Genomic DNA, 18,400 nt, shown 5'->3' with positions numbered 1-18,400 from the left:
CTTTATGGACCAGCAGGCAGGGAAGGAGAGGGGATGGTTCCACACAAGCAGCAGGTGATGTGTGCGTGCAGCTCCATTTGTGTGAGTGGCAGGTGCATGTGCCCACTGCTCACACAACTGGAGCTGCGCAAATGATTGCCTGCCACTTCCATGGCCCTTTTCGGAATGGGTTACAGCCCAGGGGTTGAGGACCCCTTGTTACTGTATACAGCTACATGCTGTAGCTGTATACAGAGCTCCAGAGAGCAAGAAAACAACAATAAAAAAAACTTGATTTTGGTCATAGATCAAATTCAGATTCCAAATAAAATTCCAAATAATCATAGACCACAAAATTGAAATGAAGACAATTACATCCATATCAATAATTCCACTGAAACTTTCAATAATTCCACTGAAACCTTTAAGAGATAAAAGATAACTGCAGGTAGTCCTTGACATACAACTGTTCATTTAGTGATCATTCAAAGTTACAATGGCATTGAAAAAAAGTGACTTGTGACTGTTTTTTATACTTAAGAACTGTTGCAGCATCCTCATGGTTACATGATCAAAATTCAGACACTTGGCAACTGGTTCATACTTATGATGGTTGCAATGTCCAGGGATCATGTGATCCCCTTTTGCGGACCTTCTGATGAGCAAAGTCAATGGAGAAGCTGGAATGATTTAACAACCTGTGTTATTGACTTAATAAATATTGATTTAACAACAATTCACTTAATAACTGGGATAAGAAAGCTTGTAAAATGGGGCAAAAGTCACTTAACAACTGTCCCGCTTAGCAACATAAGCTGTGGGACTCAATTGTGGTCGTAAGAAGAAACTTGTTAGAGAAGTTGAGGCCACAGAAAATGTCTTCTTGAGCCAATAGTGTTATCTCTTTGCCTCAAACAAGGACAAACTAAGCCACTTCACCAGGGCCTGATGTTTAGCTCCCTGCTTGATCATGGTACTCTCTAGCTGAGTTTTGGTGTAATCAGATGCCATGCAGATGTCAAGGAAAATTGTGAAGGGACCCAGTAAAGGAAAATTGTCTTTAATATGGATTCACAGCTTATGTTCCCTTGAGCAACATTTCTGAAAGGTAAAAGAAGCACAGCAGTTTTGAAAACATCGAAGTATCTGAAAAGTCTGCCTGCAAAGTAACTTCTGAAAAACCAAATCTTTACCCAGAACTTATAGTTCTTTTCTCTTTCTCTTTTCTTTTCCAATTTGGGGCCCTTATGAGAGTAAAAACCACCTGATGTTTATATCTCATACTCATACACACTATCAGTTTTTTTTTTTTTTTAAAATGCTACCCAAGTTGGCTCAAGGTCATATGCTTTGCCTGACGCCAAAGAGCAAATACTCTCATTCATGCTGACCCACCAAGTCACGATATACCACTCTCAATATAAGCCAAATTATTTTGAAACCTCAGGCAGAAAATTCCACCACATGTCTTTTTCCAGTGTGAAAATACAACAGTAAATTAAATCACTGAACAATATGCTGTCTTATTGATGTCATATGGGTTGAAGCATGACTGGATCCAATCTTGGGTCAGATAGGGCTCTAACATTAGCTGGAGGACTTGATAGAAAGCCACTGATGTGTCATACTGATATCAAACTACTTGGCATGGGCTTGTTAATGCCTATCGAAAAACTCTAACAAAATACACATTCTATAAGAGCAATAAGAAAAAGAAAACAGGCAATGTAGCAGCTAAAATACCTCTCCTCAACAATTGCGGTCCTGAATCCTGAAACATCTGGGTGGAAAGATATCCTCCACCCCCCGGTGCAACTTTATAGTATCTAGGATATGAAGTCCTGATACCAAGAGGAAGTAGGGGCCAAGATAACTAAAAGCTTAATTTGGCTGCAGCGTTAGATGTATCATACTTCAAACCTGATCTTTCCAAGCCAAGATGAAATTCATGGCCTCAAGGCTCAACAATTCATCTTGACATTATGATTAGCAGAGTTCTCTCTCCTCAGTTTCTTAGAAGTGCCTTTTCCCTGCATCGCTCTTGAGATGTGTCGGACTGTAACTCACAGGCTGGGGGATGATGGAAGGGCACCAAATGGAGCAAATTGTATTAGAGCATTGCAGTGTTTAATCTACAATATAGTTTGTTAGCCTTTCGGAAGGAATGAGTGTGAAATCAAAGAGTTTCAAACTCTGCACCCAAGTACAATTGCCAAGAGTTTGATGGGCTCTATCTTCCTGCTGAATGGCACTGGATGAAATAGAATTCTGAAGAATTTTGTGATATTCATGCAAAGCAACACTGAACTCAGGTCTTTACAAAACCTCTCATGTATTCTCCTGCTTTTAGATTTACTGGAGCTCATTGTAGGAGGCAAATCATTTTATGTCTCCTATTTTATCATAGTGATTCATTTGTTTGTCCCAGTTATAGCCATCTTTTCTGTTCTCTAAGGATGCTCAAGACTGCTAGCAGATAAAAATATATTTTTTTAAAAAAATCAGGACTTTGGGAACTGAGATAAATGGCACTGCATTGCCATACAATTTATTTTCCACAAGACATTTTTTTCTTGGACCATAGCTAGATAGAGAAAATGGAGTATCCCAGGTCGGAGAAGATGCTCTCCTAGATTGGAATTTTTGTGGGATGGTATCCATGTGATTATTTATCATGTTTGGTGCGTCTATTAAGAAACGGCGTGATTTACAGTTTATGAATCTCTGGGTGGCCTCAGCTCTACCCCCCCCCCCAATTACTGGTCTTTTGACAATTGAATGTATTTTTACACACAACATTTTGGGGTCTATATTTCTGCATCATCCCAACAGACAGAAGCAAACCATAGTTTACCCTGATTGATTATACAAAAGAAAACTAAGGAGGTACATGAAAAAAATTAAAACATTTAAATAAAATCCTTGCCAAAGCTAAAAAAAAGAAAGAAAGAAAGAAAGAAAGAGTCATGCCTGGTTTCAAATGTTGACAGGGTTAGGAGAAATTAACCATGCATATGTCTAAGCTGTTAACATCATTTTTATGAAGATGAAGAGTGGCTGCAGTAATATGTTTCATACCTTTCTTCATTCTCATTACCAATTACAACATTATTCTATTTCCTCACACAGTATGTGTGCTTTTTATGTCTTCTTTGAAATGTCCTAACCCTTCTTAAAATACCTCATTTGACAAATTCTGTTTCTAGTCAGCAGATACAGCCTAATATATCTTACTAAGCTGTCAATATGCGATATAAGGCAAGTCTCTGAATCAAAGCGCTTAAATATTTGAACTCTGTGTTTTCATTTTGACAGTTCCCCAAGGAAATGACTTCTGCCATGTTATTGCCAATGCTAAATCCATCACTGATTTTTTTTTTTAAAGCAGGAAGTTATTAAGTTGAATTGTCATTAAGTTGTTCTGAAAGAAGTCTCGTCCCCACCCAAGAACTCATATATACATATATAAATGTGGGTGGTAGGAAATGTCTTAAAGCAGAAAATTCATCTAGCTTTAAAAAATGACTATTGGTAAGCCAATAGCACCCTACATGTTTCAAAACCTGCAAGAAGTATTGATGTGGCATCCCCCCCCCCATTTTAATGTTTGGGGCACATCGATACAACCCTTATTTTCACTCTTGTAACTTCAGAATGAGAGCCAGTTTGGCATACAGTAGTGGTTAAGCCACTACTGGGAGGCCAGAAGTTCTATTCCTACCTTAGCATATGAAGTCAGCTGGCTGACTTTGCCTGAAGCCCACAACTCATTGGGTTAACCAGCTGGATCATCAATTTTAATTTACAGAAGATCTAGGTTGAAAATTGAAAGTGTGGAACAAAGATCTCAATTATGGCAGGAGGGTTAACCCTAACCCTAACCCTAAAACTACAGCATGAAACCATGGTATATTTATTACATTCTTCAAACCCAGATGGTTATCTCCTTCAGATGGTCTTTACAGAGAAATGGGAATCTGAAATAGGTTCAAAATGGGTCTGTTGTCCCTCCCTTTATTTTTCTCTTACAGCACTTGAAAATGGACGAAGTCGGATAGAGTGTGTGCACAAACGAGAAGAAGGGAAGCTCAGTTTTCCTTTATCCTGGCTCCAATACAAATCTGTCCATTTTTTTTTTTAAAAAAAGCAGAACTTTTCTTTGTGTTTTTTTTTCTCATGATGCTCTAGATCTTTAAGCTGGATAAATCCAATATCCACCCCAAACAGGAGAAGCCTTCAAAGACAATTCTGTAGACTAAAGTAGGGCACAGCACAACTATTAAGGCACCCAGGATAATGGTCACCCTACCTTCCAGTGACTTTTGTTGTTGTTGTTGTTGTTACCTTCACAGTAAATTCTTGCCTTTTCTCCAGGAATACAGGTGACACACATGTTCCTGTCAGTCCACAATTTTAGTCTCACAACCCTTCCGTGAAGTAGAACTGGCAAAAAAAATGGGCAAATGTGAACCCACCAATCGTAGTCCAATACAGAAACCACTATCTTGCTCTATATTGGATAAACACATACTTTTCTTTGTCCTAGGTCTGCTGTCCATCCATTTCATTGGATGACTGTGTTTTAGGGACTGGGCAGGAGGTAAATACATCCCTATTTTTCCCCAGGTTAAGGAAGGCAAAGGACAAGATGATGACTAGTCTGGATTTTTCTAAATTTATTTATCTTAAAAATTCCATACACAGAAGTTAACTGGAGAGGCAGCAGAACCATAGAACAAACAAATATATATTAATGTACCTGATATCATATTAGTATATTAATATACTAAGAGCAGATGTGGTTAGCCCTGCTTGCCATTCCAACCTCAATTTATGTCCTAGTTTCTGCTATCTGACTTAACTCTTTTACTCTGCCTATTGGGAAGGCCAGTATTATCATGAATAATGACAGCAATGAAAACTACCTATTTATTTTTTTATTTTTTTTATTTTTTTTTGTCGAGTACATATTAGATAATATATATAAGTATAAGCATGAATTGAATACATAAAATGAATACAATTAAAGGGAACATTAGGACAGGGACGGTAGACATGTTGATGCTCTTATGCATGCCGCTTACAGACCTCTTAGGAATGGGGTGAGATCAACAGTAGACAGTCTAAGATTAAAGTTTTGGGGGTTTTGGGATGAGACCACAGAGTCTGGTAGTGCATTCCAGGCTATTAACAACTCTGTTACTGAAGTCATATTTTTTGCAAACGAGTCTGGAGCGGTTCACTTTAAGTTTGTATCTATTGTGCGCTCGTGTATTGCTGTGGTTGAAGCTGAAGTAGTCATTGACTACAGGCAGGACATTGTAGCAGATTATTTTATGAGCTATGCTTAGGTCATACCGAAGACGGCGTAGTTCTAAATTTTCTAAACCCAGAATTTCAAGTCTGGTGATTTAGGTTGTGACACTGATAAATAGCTGCCCCTCTTCTCATTTTGAACATAACATCTGATCCTGATGTTATGTTTATGTCCCATAAATGTTTTGCTGAAGCTGTTCTCTCCACATCTTCTCCAATATTCAGTCAGCTTCTGCTTTAATTCAAGTTGGCCACAGGAAGCCTTTGAGTATCTACAGGCTTTTAAGGACTTATGTTCTTTCCTGTCCACAACATCCGTGTCCCAAGGGCCTGAATTCTTAATGAATCAGGCAGAGCTCTATAAATCATGATCAAATACATCGTCACCACAGTGTGCAATTCATTTGGAGCTGAGGCAAAAGAGGGAGGGAGAAGAAATCTGAGGAAAGACAGGATAAAAGCACCTTCCTGAAAGATTGAGTGTAGATCAGAGATTAGTTGTCAACTTGAGCTGCTGGCACTTTATCTCCTGCACAACAACTAGCAGTCCTGTGAAACCGCTTTCTTCATCACGCTTAGAAGTCTCCTGTATCTTTTTTTTTAAAAAACCAAGTCTTTGTTTCTACCTATCTGAGACAAGGTGGGGGTGGGGGTGGGGAGGGGGTGGGAAGGTAACACACCACAAACCCTAAGGGGCATTGTGTCTCTTTCCATAACGTTTTTACTGAACACTTGCCTTGAATTAAAATGTTCTTTGGATGAAAGCAATTAAGTGATTTGAAGAAAGGTGTCGGTGCTTCAGGTCTTTAGAAACTCTATACCCTAAGTTTGCAAAAGTATGTCAGAGGCACAACGAAAACTCTCAGATTTTGTCAAAGGGGGAAAAGGGCCACGACACAGGAACGGAAACTTGTTTTTAGGTTTTGCTGCCTGCAAAACTCTCTGAAACTTGCTTATGTCAGGCCACCTTTATGAAATGAGAGAATTCTCAGTTCAAAGAGAGCAATTTATGGAACATACATCAAAGGCTCTCTATTCCAAGTATGAGACTATATAGGCTTATTAGCCATAATTGTGAGCAGCTAATATTGGAGGAGAAAAATCTTAAAGTATTCCATAGCAGAGGCTGCTTTCGAACTTCATATATTTCTGTTCACTGCCGTGGAAAGTGGTTGATTCCATTTTACGGATGCAAAACTGAGGCAGAACCAGTTATCTGCCTCACAACTGTTGAAAAATCTGAACCCAACTAACAGCTTAGGTAGAACAGAATGAAGATTTAAACATTAAAGCTGAACTAAATATTTTTCAAGTTTTCCTTTCATTGGAGAAGTAGCCACTGCAGCCATTTTATGGATTTTGCAGCTGTTTGCTAGATCTGGCATAGATCTAGCAAAGCTTAAAGTTGTCAGTGAGGAAGTCCTGGCTTCAAATATTAAGCCTGCTGCTAGGTATCTATTTCCAACTTCTGCTTCATCTACAATAATGGACATGAAACATTCAAGCAATATATATCTAAAGGCAAGTTATTATGCTCCTTATTGAGCCAGTCAGATACTGAGAATGCTGCTTAGTATGAGTGGGGTGCCGATACCACTAACAGAAACAAAGCCTCTTTCAAAGGGCACTGAGTCCTAAATGGGCCTCACACATTCCAGGCAACAGGTTATATCATATATCATATGTATGTATGTTATATCATATATCATATGTATGTATGTATGTGTGTGTGTGTGTGTGTGTGTATTTGCTTTCTTCTTTTATCGTAGGTTTTTCTATGGGTGTGGCTAACTGATGAGGACCAATCAGTCCAAAATAGATCTATATTAGTCTCCCAATAGGCAGCAAAATGCTTGCTTGCTGTCTGAAGAAGCCTAGGATAGTGGATGTGATTTCACTGAGCTATGGCTGCAAACTTGGTTATGTAGGAAAATACCCAGTTGAAGAAATATATATATATATGTATGTATATATCTTTATTGTCATTGCACCTGGTACAATGAAATTAAATTCCATCTTCAGTGTATGGGTGTATGCATTTTATATGTATGGGTATAGGTATATATCTATGTATCAGTGGTGGGTTGCCCCTAGTTCGGACCGGTTCGCAAAAACCCGTAGTACAACCGGCGGGAGGCTCCGCCCACTGACCCGGACATCATCATAGGTGATCTGCGCATGCGCAGAAGAGTGTGCACGGGTGCAAGCGAAGCGAGTGCACGCTGGCACGATGCGAACTGGTAGTAAAGGTAAGTAGAACCCACCTCTGCTATATATGTATATAGCATGTGTATATGTACACTTTTGAGAGCAGGCAACAATTTCATTTTTAATGTGTGCCAGTGTGCCCGCAATAAAAAACGACAATAAGGTTCTCTCTCTCTCTCTCTCTCTCTCTCTCTCTTCCCCCCCCTCTCTCTCTCTCTCCCTACCTATCTCCCTCCCTACTTACTTACCGACTGACCTCTTTCAACTGACAACTTTTTTCAATCAAGAGTCAGTCAACCAAAATAATCTTTCCCTACTACAGGAGAAAAAAAATCATCACGGCTGACTAGTTTTTATGGAAAAGGGGCTTTTATCCCTTAGCACATAATTGCCATTCCTTAGTACCCCTCGTTTGATTACCATTTATCCATCTCCAAAAGAAAAAGAAACCCATGTAGAAACTGCCTTGTAAATCCTTACTAATCAGGATGGTCAACCAAAAGAGGGGTTTTCTTTTATCTCCCAGAACCCGAATTCTGTCCATCCGTCTTCCTTTTTCCTATTCTACTTGTGTTTGTGATTCCTTAGTTGAGCAGTTTTCTGGAAAGAGAAAAAACCCCACATTGCAGTTGTGGTATTGCAGAGCTAAATAATAGGGCAGTGCCATCAGAAAAGCACAAGGGGCAGAATAAAACAGAGAACGTTGTTTCAGGAATGAATGGTATCTAATTCCATCTTCATACCACAAATGTTATTTTCATTGGATCCAAATTAAATCTCCCACTGACTTGAAAGAACTGGAAAAAGTATATATATATTTCTTGGTAGTGCTTATTGTCATTTGGTGGTCCAAGAGGATATAGTGGAATAAAGTGAGGTGACAAATATATTGATGAAAAAGGCATGATGGTCAACCACATGAGTTACTTATATTCACTATGATTGACATATTTCCCTAATTCTCATGGGCATTGGCTTCTTGTATTTCAAAACAGTACAAATCTTCATTTTAGTGAGGTTGAGATTTAAACTCCACCTAATTCTGAAACCTGTGCTTGTATTTAGTTTTAGAATGAATATATGCTCATCAAATTTTACCCAATAGAACACTCCAAGAGTTGTGAGCTGGAATAGGAAGTTGAAAAAAACTTCCTGGAAGAAGGCCATAGTATCCTACTTCCATATTGTATTAAAGTAAACAACATGGACTTGTTCGTGAAGTCACCTGGATTTAATTTTGATTCAAGGGAGTCTTTGTTTTAACAAAAATCAACTACCCAGAGACAGACTTCAAGAAGGGTCTACAGGCAAAGAGATGGGATCCCTCATCTGTATTGATCCATGAGAAATAGTGTAAGTATATATGTTGCCTTATCAAGAAAACTGCAGTGGTTTGGCATCTCTGAGAATTGAACATGACTGAAGGAAAAAAAATGTCACAAAGGTGTACAATGCATGTGAGTTTATAGCTGGGAAGACATGGATTTATATTTTCTGATTGTCCTAAGAAATTCATTGTAAATATTTATTTTACTTAAAAGTTGGGCAAGTCATAGGCAGCACATACCCCCTACTCAACATATAGCAGTGTCTGTTCTAGTAAATGATGTAATCACTTCTCCTGTGGAAAAACATATCAGAACTGGACATCCCTGCATTCCTTCTTCCCTCTGCACGAGACTATGAATGATACATATATAATTGCTGCTATAAAAACATTAAAGATAAGCAATGGAAATATTCCTAGGTGAATGGGAAATGCACAAGTCGTACATGGAATATAAATAAAGCCATTTACATGGGTAATACAAATAGAACCGTCCTGTTCTATGAAGGAACTTATTTCAGAAAGTTCTGGAAAAGGAAGGGGAAAAGCAATGGAATAACTTCAACATTATTTACCCACAGAAAGTGCAATCAATATAGCGCAAATCAGTAATGTTGATGTTGGCATCCACAGAAAGAAAGAGATCAAAGGCGTTTTGGCTGCACAGCTAAAAATGTTTCTTATTGGTTTGTTTGCAGAGTCTGAAAGCAAGATTGCCTTTACCAGCCTATTACTGAAGCAATATTGTTGCCCTGGTCAGTAGGGCTTTGATAGTCAGTAAATCTGCACTCATTTACTTAGCTGCTGGTTTGAAGCTGAGGCCATCGTTTCCTGCATAAATGAGGAAGTTCTCCTCTTTCCTAAGGGACTGATATTTTAAGGAATAAGAGGGAGTGCTGGTTATTTACTAATGTATAAATATCCAATCCAGGGTGAATGGAAGAAATATCGCTGTAAACTGTGCAGAAGGGAGAAGATCAGCAAAGGCATTTTAAGGCAGCTTTTCTGAAGCTGGTGGCCCTCTATCTCTAGATGTGGTAGATTTGCAGCAGGGGTGGGTTCTACTTATCTTTACTACTGGTTCACAATGGGGCCATGCGCAGAAGCTTCCTGATGATGTCGGGGTCGGTGGGCAGAGCCTCCCACCGGTTTTTCTACCAGTTCTTGTGAACCAGTCCGAACCAGTCCCAGAATCCTCAGCCACAGTGACTATTTTCTGAGCATATTGGGAGCAGACTCTAATGTATCGGAAGGGCCCAGCTCAAGAAAGGCTGTTGCAGAGAGAAACAAATACAATAATGAAGCATTCCCCCTTTTGATATTTTTAAAACACACTCATGATAATATGAACATTGTCTGATCTCGGTTCTGATCTGAAGATCTGTAGGTGACACAGCATGCTGAGGCAACAAGCTGTGTCGCCTACAAAAAAAAATTGAAATTTTTATTGAGAGGCCAATGTCTCACTTCTGTCCGCAAAGTTTTGTCACACGCTTGCTTCTGTTTTTTTCTAAGTGATTCTGAAGACAACAGAGATCACTAGATGAAATCTGGAGGCAAGCAGATAGACCTAAGCTCTCAGTATTATATCTGGAGTTTTGATGAATTGACTATTTTGAGATTTTGCAATGACTTGGTGCATACAGAGCATTTCCTAATGTTCAAACCAGATTACAGATACGTTTCTTATAGGCTTTATAGGAGGTGCACTGGCTCAGCAGTTAAGATGCTGGGCTTGTCAGCTGGAATGCTGATAGCTCAGGTTCGAGACCTAAGTGCTACGCGATGGGGTGAGCTGCTGTTACTTGCCCCAGCTCCTGTTTGAAAGCAAGCAAATGCAAGTAGATAACTAGATACTGCTTTGGTGAGAAAGGTTATTGGGGAAATCTTTAAACCTTTTTTATAGGCCTTATAACAAACTAGCAAGACAAATAAGGTAAGTTGGTATTCTCATTCTGCAAATATAGGCAGCTAGATTGAGAAAATTGAGTATCTGCAGCCACTGAGTGAGTTTGTCCTGTTTATACATATGCTTTAGTGGTGGGGTTTCCTTTGTTCGCAAGACACTGTCATGAATAGCATTTGCCTATGAAACATTCTGCTTTTAGCTGAAAGAAGATTGCAAGACATGTTATGTGTAGCAATTGCACTATTGTGTTATTATTGGTTGCATTAAAAGCTTGAAAAATATTCATCTGCTGTGCATTAATGGCACTTGATGTCCACCTGTGCAATCCTATACTAGGTTATTCAAAAGTGACCCCATTGAAAGTTGCCCTCCATCCTATCCCCACGCACAAGTTTACCAGGCTTGAATGAACACGAGGACTCTGTGCCAGTTCAAAAGCAGCGTTAAGACTTCTGTGATCCCTTGATGTTGACAATGTTGAGAGCTGAACTGATTTATTTCCAGCTCAGCTCCAATGATTTGAAACCACAGTAAAACTTGTATTTTCTCTGCTTGAAATGCTGAATTGGAACTGGGAGGAGGGGGAGGTATATCTCACCTGGTTTCGGAATTCAAGGCAAACCACCTTGAATAAAGCTTCAATTGAGACCAGAGCTCTGAGGAACTTCCATTTAGGGAGACTTGCTGGGGAAGAAGATAAAATAAAAGCCAAGCCTGATGTTTTGCAGCTGGTTGGTGCTCTGCCAGACAGAAGGGAAAGACTTTTTCCACATCTGTTCATCTTCCCAGGGCTACTGTATGCCTTGGAAGAATTGTTAGGATCTGTGCATGTACAAAACAGCTAGATTGATCCTAGGAGTGTTCCCTTACTTCCTCTGATACAGCACCAAAGAACCATAGTTGTTAGGAAAAAAAACCCCTAACTGTAAATAATTTTGGTGTCCCAGGTCACAGAGCTTTAAATAGAAACAAAAGTAATGACACCATCGCAGCTGGGAAGTTTCCCCTCATAGCCCCCTTCAGATTTGTTTTTTTTTTCCTGCAGATACTTACACAATTTCATAAAACATGGGGATGGTTATATACAGAGCTGAGGTGGCGCAGTGGTTAGAGTGCAGTATTGCAGGCTACTTCAACTGACTGCTACTGTAGCTGCAGTTCGGCAGTTCAAATCTCACCAGTTCAAGGTTGACTCAGCCTTCCATCCTTCCGAGGTGGGTAAAATGAGGATCCAGATTGTTGGGGGCAATATGCTGACTCTGTAAACCGCTTAGAGAGAGCTGTAAAGCACTGTGAAGCGGTATATAAATCTAAGTGCTATTGCTATTATATGGACATGAAATACCTTTGTCGTACCCGCTAGCATGTTACAAGGAAAACCACAGGTTTCACTAACATCTTTAATCCCAGGCAGGTCAAGAGATGGTCAATGACATCAACTTTTGGTAGGTATGAATACAGTTGAAGGAACACAGCTTTTAATTTGCATGCAATGTGTGTAAGGTGTTAAAAAGAAGGAATCATTCAGTATCTGATCACTCTCTACCTTCCCCAAGTTGGATGCAGTTGTCTATTTCTTACACAAGTTACTGGGATCAAATTCTATTTCAAGTGGTTTTTTTTAAACATTTACAATATGAATAAATGACTCTACAGAGCAGCAGAGCATTTTATTTGGGAAATGACAAAGTTATGTAGGGTTACTACTACACATAGTCCTCAACTTACAAGAATTCATTTAGTGACTGTTCGAAGTTACAATGGCACTGAAAAAAGTGACTTATGGCCATTTATCACATGACCATTGCAGCATCCCCCATGGTCAGGTGATCAAAATTCAGATGCTTGGCAACTGGCTCATATTCATGACAGTTGCAGTGTCCTGGGGTCAAATGATTACCTTTTGCAACCTTCTGACAAGCAGTAAATGGGAAAACCAGATTCACTTTGCAGCCATGGTACTAACTTAACAACTGCTGTGATTCACTTAACAATTGTGGCAAGAAAGGTCATAAAATGGAGCAAACCTCACTTAACAACTGTCTCATTTAGAAACATAAATGTTGGGCTCAGTTGTGGTCTTTAAGTTGAGGACTACCTGTAAACAGTTTTCTAACTGGTGGTATGGCATGCATTTCACAGATGGGTGAAGTTCCTCTGATCTTTTGTAGGACTGCCACCAACATATTGTCAAAATATCAGCCAGCCCATGAAAATTGTGGACTTCTCAAATAGATGAAATATATTAGCTATTTACTATTTTTCTGATGGTAAAGGTTGGCATCAGATTACAGCAGTTGCTAGTTCTGGACTATGGCCTCTTTCCTTACTACCCTTCCCTGAAATCCTAGATGAAATCTGATTTTGATGAGCATGGGGGGATGATAAGAGAGCTCAAGCTTAGCACTCCACAGTAACTGAAAAGAACTGCTTAGTCTGGAGAAATCTGGAGTCATCATGCATTTAGGCCAATCTAATGATCTTCCCTTCTCCTTCCTTAGTACTTGCTGAATGCTACTGAAAAAGATATTTTCCATCTGTGAAAAATAATGTGTTTCCCCGAAAATAAGACTGTGTCTTATATTTTTTGGAACTCTGAAATAAGCGCGTGGCCGTATTTTTGGGGAGGTCTTATTATTTTGGGGTGCGTGGAGTGAGACGGGGATCGTCTTGCCATCTTACCTAATTCCCAGCTCTGTCTCCCTAACCCTAACCAGAGGAAATGGCAGGGACCAGCTGCACATGCATTTACATATTTTCAGGGAGGGCTTATTTTCAGGGGAGGGCTTATTTTCAGAGAAACATGGTATCAGTATTGTAATCCATCTACCAATTCCACGCAGGAGCCCTTCTATTGCCTCCTCTATTCCTTTTTCTAGTCTAATAATCCAAAGTGGGGAAATATTCATCTTCTTTATACAATTCTGTGTTTCTTTCTGCATGGCACTAAATAGGACTGGACACATAAGCTGCATGTGTGGAAAACAGATACCAGAGGAGCTATGGAGGGAGGGGGGGAAAATGGAAGAGAGCACTCAAAAACCTTTAATATCTTTTTCTTAAATGTAAATCTGCAGTTGCAAATTGCAGACAAGTAGTGGCATGTCTGGATCGCTGTGTGTGCCCTGATCAAAGAAATGACTGGAAATTGATTCAGCAAGAAAGGAAGAAATACTTTAGAAGGACAATCAAAGAAAGGGATTCCCATCTCTGCACGCTACCATTTTGTGAACTGTCTACTACTCACACAGTTTATGTGGATACGAGGGTTCCAGGGTTCTTATGGAATATTACATTCTTAACTATCAGCTTAATCACAAAATGAGAAAAATCGAGCAAGAACATCAATCACTGCAAGCATTCACATCTGTCAGTTAGAATTTGGAAGGAACCATCCAACTTGCTTACAAAAGCTGATGTAATTGCAAGTCTAACACAAAGACTCCATTCCTAAGGTACAGAAGATTAATAAGACTTTGAACTGAAATCACATGATGCAGAGGTAGCAAAACATACTTGAAGAACTGCAGTTCAGCACATGTGCCATTCTTTAGATTACTTTCTTTCCTAGAAAGCAAATGTGGTTGTAAAAAAAGTGCTCTTAGGGAAATCCTACAGGTTGGTTTTGCACCAATTCAAAAACAGTTCTAGGCCACTGTGAATCCATGACCTTGTCTATGTTTGAGAACTGAGTCGATTTATCTCTGGTTCAGTTGTGAGGTAAAAGTAGTTTTTTTTTTTTAAAAAAAAACTATGGTTCCTTGGACTTGTGAGAAATTATTTCCCAATAAGTGATAAATTATTTTCAAATTTGCAGAAATTCCTAGCTATCTCACTTCCGGTTTCCTGCATTTTGGGGTCTTTCAGAGACAAAAGTGATTTGACGCCTATTCAGTTTTTCCTCATAGGAGTTGCTGATATTTGGCTTTTTGTTTTGCATGCAACAAAAATGTTAAGTAATATAGACATAACGTTTCTTAATATTGTGGATGAGGTAAAAGCAATTTATTTCACTTATTGGGTAAGGCACCATTTTTTGTTTTTTCATCTCAGTGTTTCAGGTTTGAAGGCAATTGCTGAGGAATGGGGAATGGAAGCAATGGGCGTGTTTGCGTACCTTGAAGTCCCTAAAGTCCAGTTGAGGTTTAGAAGGTGGGGTCCACTAAAATTCTGATCTGTGATTTATGTCACTTGCTGATCTATGTCACTCATTCAATAGCAAGAAAACTGTCACCAGAGTTTTGCTGATATCTACCCACAAGACTAATTGATCAAACTACTTTTTCCCCCAAAAGCAATCTAAAGGTATCATTGTAATACTTTTTGATTTCTGTATTCAGACATTTCAATCTACTTCCTATGTGGACAATCGTTTTTAATACATGAAGCAAGTACGAACACAATAGCAGCGGTTCCATTCCTTTGAATGTTTGCCCTCCTTCAGTTATCATGCTTGACTCTGTTTATTTCAAATTTAATTTTTATAGATTATGCTCTTTCCTATAAGGCTTCTTATAGATAGCACAAATACCAGGCATGGAATTCATACACCACCGAGACCCGATGCTTTGATCCTGATGTCTCTCCCCAGGAAAACAACTGCAAACATCCACACATTTCACATAGTATATTCTATGATTTCAGAATGAGCTGCATCACATTTTGGATTATTTAGTTCAGACATCATACTCATTTCTATAATATTCTAGACACTTAAAGTCTAAAAAACAGTATAGTATCATTTTGTTACTATTTCTGTAGAATCTTTCCCCTGGCCTCTTCTTGCATAGCTTAAATAGATTAGGTTCCTATTCCCAAAGAAAGTCAATAAAGTGAACATTAGAAATTAATTTAGGCTAAAGTCAACATAAATATGAAAGCTACTTCTAATCTAAGAAATTAATCTTATTGTAAGATGCATCAAGATACATCTCAAGGGCTTTCTCCCCCTTGTATACAACAATTCATTATAGCTAAATAATGCTCCTGAAAGAAAGAAAGAATGAATGAAAGAAGAAATAATGCAAATATACAAGGCTAACTTGGCTCTTTTCTTCACTCTTTTCCAAAGAAAATGAAGAGGAAAAGAGCTACAATTGCCATCTGTCACATCATTTGCATTTTTAAAAAATCAGTGCATGTATATACAAGAAAAAGCAGCATCAGTATGTGATTTCTTTTTATGTTAGGGGGAAAAATGAAGATGATCTTTTATTTAGGAAATAAATCTTTTTCTTAGACGATAAAGCCAATATCTTGTTCCTAAGAAGGAGCATTCTCCTACCTAGGCCAATTCGATGCTGACAGGGGAATTGAAATCCAGGGTTGAGAAACACTGGCCTAGGTCAAGAAGCTCTGTGTTCATGACATCATCTACTCTGCCCACGGTATTTTGCCAAGAAACAGCCATGATCAACTCTCTCAGAATAGGAGAATGAAGGGAAAAGTTCAAGGGTGGGTTCTAAATTTTTTTGCTACTGGTTCTGTGGGCGTGGCTTATTTTGTGGGTGTGGCCTACCTGTTTATTTTTGCAGGCACCCGTCTACTCAATTGTTTTTGGAGGCACTGGTCTACCCATTTATTTTTGCAGGCACCGGTCTACTCATTTGTTTTTGGATGCACCGGTCTACCACCACACTGCCTTTTAACACTGATCAGCTTAGGGCGGCAAGAGTTTAAACAGTTTTTTTCCTTCTAGCCGATCAGCTGGGACTCAGGAGGCAGCAATCGATTGGGGGTGGGGCCAAATAGGAGCCTGGATAGCTCTGCAGACTAAAGCACTGTAATTTAACACCAGCTGTCTGCAATTAAAGTAAGTTCGAATCTTGCCAGGCTCAAGGTTGACTCAGCCTTCCATCCTTTCTAAGGTAGGTAAATTGAGGACCCAGTTTGTGGGGTGACTTTGTATAAAATATACAAAGCTGACTTTAAGCTGACTTTGTATAAAATATACAAAAGTATGAAGGCTATTGCTTAATGCACTGTAAGCCGCCCTGAGTCTCCGGAGAAGGGCGGCATATAAATCAAATTAAAAAAAATAATAAAATAAAATAAAAGATAAGAATAATGCGGGGGGCAGAGGGGGTGGGGGGCCCAGAACCGGTTCAGTGATGTCATATCGTCACCGCTACAGGCTCGGCAGAACCAGGCGGAACCAGGAGGAACCCACCACTGGAAAAGTTGTACCACTGAATTGATAGGCAAACCAAACAAATATTGCTACTGTGCTTTAGTTCCTATCTCCACTGTGGAACAGTTGAAGGACCTGCTAGAATTAGTTTCTACATTTAGTTCCTATTGCTTTCCTACCTGAGAAGAGGTTCAATACATTTCAGGTAATGGCTATTTAAGAGACTTGGAACTCATAGATCTATGCAGTATGAGAAAGATTTTCCTCATAGATAAAGATGGCAGTTGGACACATTAGGATCCATCTTACTTACCTTCAAGAAGACAATAATTGCCTTTTCTTTTTCCTTCAGAGTATGCAGGAAGACACAGTGATCTTCCTCTCTTAGTTAAGGGTGTTCAGAATAGGATTACAACTGCTAGTCTCACTTTTTCAGGCAGACAGTATCAGCATGAGGTCACAATGGCCAGTCTCTTTCATCAGTTGAGGATATCTGGAGGACACCAAGTTAGGGGACTTTCAGTGGTGAAATCCAAATTTTTTTACTACCGGTTCTGTGGGTGTGGCTTAGTGGGCATGGTGTGGTTTGGTGGGCGTGGCAGGGGAAGGATACTACAAAATCCCCATTCCCACCCCATTCTGGGGCCAGCCAGAGGTGGTATTTGCTGGTTCTCCAAACTGCTCAAAATTTCAGCTACCGGGTCTCCAGAACCTGTCAGAACCTGCTGGATTTCACCCCTGGGGACTTTGTATTATGGATTTCTCTTATTGGCAGAGTTAAAAACAAGAAGCAATGCTGACATTGCCAGGAATCAAGGCCATACTTTTGTAGGTCAATATGATACACTAGATGAGACCTCAAGCCCAGAGCAGTTCTTGATAAACTACATTGCTTTTCAGATTGCTTGAATTGTCCCTGACCTCAGTCTTGAACTGGTCACATAGCATGATGCAGAAGTTTAGGCTTCTGCCAGCACTTGAGAGAATGACATGCCAGCAATCTGTTGACATGCCAAAGACCGGTGAAGAAAACAGTCATGTCCTTTACTAATCAGACACTCCATAACACATCCTCATGCAGATGATATCAGCTAATGGCATCTGAGAGACACTTTGAACATACCATTGCACTTCAGAGATTAAAGCAAATGTACAATGTGTGAAGTACCAAAAGGAAGTAGAGGCCAAGTCTACAAATGTTCACTGGAAGTTGCCAACAAACAACCTGCAACTGCCCACAACCACTTCATTTCTGAAATGAAGAAATGAACTGTGGAGATCAAAGGAAGCAATGGATGAATTTTATCTAGAAAGCTCATTCTATGAAACAAATTCTTTCTTCATCTGTATTACAAAATCAATCTATTCCTACTAGAGATATGCAAATCAATAAATACCTGTTTCACTCTATGGTTCTATTTTATATGACAATATTTTTTCTTATTCCCCAGATCATTCAATGTATTGTTTTAAAATTCTACAAAAAATATGTCTTTTTTGGACTTCCGGGTTGCTGTTTGCCGCTGCCAGA

At 39.3% G+C, this 18,400-nt stretch overlaps 1 long non-coding RNA gene across 1 annotated transcript; it reads right to left on the bottom strand.

The window, feature by feature from the left end:
• Positions 1–3,962: 3,962 nt before the first annotated feature.
• Positions 3,963–17,274, bottom strand: LOC117674354 (uncharacterized). The gene is made up of 2 exons (XR_004593808.3): positions 17,183–17,274; positions 3,963–4,422 (listed from the first exon to the last, which is right to left on the bottom strand). It is a non-coding gene; the product is annotated as an uncharacterized LOC117674354 (long non-coding RNA).
• Between the last annotated feature and the right edge of the window lie 1,126 nt (positions 17,275–18,400).

Source organism: Pantherophis guttatus, chromosome 1 (assembly GCF_059756535.1).
Source record: "Pantherophis guttatus breed Tessera chromosome 1, ASM5975653v1, whole genome shotgun sequence".
Taxonomy (NCBI): Eukaryota; Metazoa; Chordata; class Lepidosauria; order Squamata; family Colubridae; genus Pantherophis; species Pantherophis guttatus.
Note: the sequence above shows the minus strand (reverse complement) of the source record. Positions and strands in the feature narration are given on the sequence as shown.